Source organism: Chrysochloris asiatica, unplaced genomic scaffold (assembly GCF_000296735.1).
Source record: "Chrysochloris asiatica unplaced genomic scaffold, ChrAsi1.0 scaffold00072, whole genome shotgun sequence".
In the NCBI taxonomy this organism is placed as follows: domain Eukaryota; kingdom Metazoa; phylum Chordata; class Mammalia; order Afrosoricida; family Chrysochloridae; genus Chrysochloris; species Chrysochloris asiatica.
Window position 1 is genome coordinate 14,000,530 of NW_006408590.1, and position 2,725 is coordinate 14,003,254.

Genomic DNA, 2,725 nt, shown 5'->3' on the forward strand with positions numbered 1-2,725 from the left:
AGGGTTTCCAAAAGGCTGGCCTTTAATAACAGATCACCAGACTTCTCTCTTGCGGTGCTTCTGAGTAGCTTAGAACCACCAACCTTTTGGGCTAGTGTCAAGTGTTTAACTGTTTGAGCCACCCATGAGTTGTTATTTTATTGGCAAGGATCTGATTCAGAAAGGTGAAGTGATTTTGCCAATGTTACATTCATTGGAGTTCAAATGAGGCCTTAACCCAGGGTGGATTACCCAGAAAATCAGGTAATCAAGAGCTTACTTGTGCTTATTCCTAATCCTAGGTTAACTATTCACTACAGTCAGTAAGTAAGCCCATGACTATCTTGTTTCCTGCCTATACTCTGTCCCTGTCAGGGATTGTATATTTGAAGAGTCTTTGTTTCTGCAAAAATGTGTTATACGATCAAGACAGATTCATACCTAGAAACAGAATCTTTGATGTAGTGAAAAAACATGAAGTTGTTTAAGATGGATTAATAAGTAAGCACAGGTAAGCCAATGCTTACCTTGCTTATTGGGTAAATTGACCACCCTGGTTGAACCTTCAAATTACCTAGGGATTTCATCAATGCCTTGTATCCATCCCAGAAAGAGTAAAAGAACAATTGATTTTTTCTTTATTTTTACCCTCTATGTGCTGCTGTAGGGTCAGCACTGGACTGTGAACCTCAGCGTCACAGTTCAAACCCACCAGCTCCTCCTCGGAAACCCTATCCAGGGTCACTATGAGATGAACCAACTGGAACCTCAGCGTCAAAGTTCAAACCCACCAGCTCCTCCTCGGAAACCCTATCCAGGGTCACTATGAGATGAACCAACTGGACAGCACTTAACAATATGTGATTATGATAGTCAGTCAGCTTCCACTGAGGGGTTAAACTCAAAAGGCCTGTGTTGCCACGTGTTGGGGATATTTCTAGTTATGGGTGATAGAAAAGTACTGAGAAGTGAGGTAGGTGTTGGAAAATTTGCAGAGAAAAGGAGAGAAATTTAAATTTTAGGATTAATAGCAAAGCAAGAGTCAGGATCAATGAGGGGGACGGCAAGGACCCTAGCTTGGTCCTGAGTAGCAGTGCTAACAGCTTCAGATCTGTTCCCAAATCTTCTGGAGCAGACCAAGGCAGATCTGTAGGACACTGAATTCCTAGCTTTTGTTAGGACTCTGCTTCCCACTGCTGCTCCTTCTACCACATTGCGCATGCCCAACATGAGGTCCTAGATGTCAAGTCTTACCTAGTCATCTTCCTTAGTTCTATATGAGCCTATTCTCAGATAATTCATAACTTGGGAAAGATTCCACAAAACAATTCATAATAAGCTACTACTAGCAGATCATAGCTTATTGAGCACCTTTGATTTGAAAGTTATTGGAGGAAACAGCAATGAACAAAACAGATGAAACACCTTGTCTCATAGAGCTTACATCCTAGTACTAATAGTAGTAGTTAAGCGCTATGGAGTTGGTTCTAACCCATAGCAACCCTGTATAAGGTTTCCGAGAAGTGGCTGGTGAGCTTGAACCACCAACCTTGTGGTTCAAACTAACTTTGCAGTCCAGTGCATTTACCCACAGTGCCACAAGAGACTCCTACATCCTAGTAGGAGAGAGAATAAGCAAAGCAAATAAACAAAATACACAGTATTTTAGACAGTGGTAAACGTGAGGGAGAAAAATACAGCAAGTGAGGTGGGTAGGGCAGGTCCCAGGAGTCTCTTGGTAAAGACCTCAGTTAGTAGAGACCAGGAATTAAGAGAAGGCACCATGTCTATACGTAGTAGAAGAACATTCAAGGAAGAGGTGACAGTGTTCCTGATTTGGTCTAGAAACAATAAGGTGGTAATGTAGCTGGGAGGGAATGAAAAGGAAAGTTCAGTTTTTCCTGCTATCAGAGAGTGGAGTCCCGGTAGGGTGCTGTAGGATAAGTACTAGACTACTAACTGCAAGGTTGGCAGTTCAAACACACTAGCTGCTCCTCAGAAACCCTATGAGTTGTAATTGACTCGATGGTACTTAACAAAACAACAACAGGTTTTTAACTAACTTTTGGTCTTCTTAAAGCATGTCTTCTGTTTCCAATCTGTTTTTGCCAGCAGCTATGATGGTGGCTTGAGTCTGTGGAACATAGAAGGTGTAAAGAAGTGGCTGAATTCTAGAGATATTTTCAAGACAGAAGTAACAATTGTTTACTAATGTAACCACTATGTGGTATGAGAAAATGTGAGACATGAAGATTGAATGTTAATTACTGGAAGAAAGAAACTGGCATTAAACTGAGATGGGGAAGATAGTGTTTTGTGCAGATTCCAGGGAGAGAATGAGAAACTAATTTAACTCCATGTTGAGTTTGAACTTGTCAAATTTGAGAAACTGTTAGACATTGAAGTGAAAATGATAAGGAAACTGTTGGTTATTGGATTGTGTGCTTGGGTTTGGATTCAGGGTGAAATTTGGAGAGGTATCAATGTCAGGAAGTCTATATAGCAGCAAAATAGCAGAGTGCATGATCTCAAGCTCTGAAATCAGATTGCCTGGGCTGACTTCTGGCAAATAATCTAACTTTCAGGGCCTCAGCTTCCTCATTTGTAAACTGGACATTATGATTTTATTGTCTACTTTAGAGAGTTATTGGGAGGATTAAATTAGGAAATACATTTAAATTACCTAGATAAAGTCTTGGCAACTAGGGACTGCTAAAATGTTAGCTATTATTGTTGTTGTTGTTAA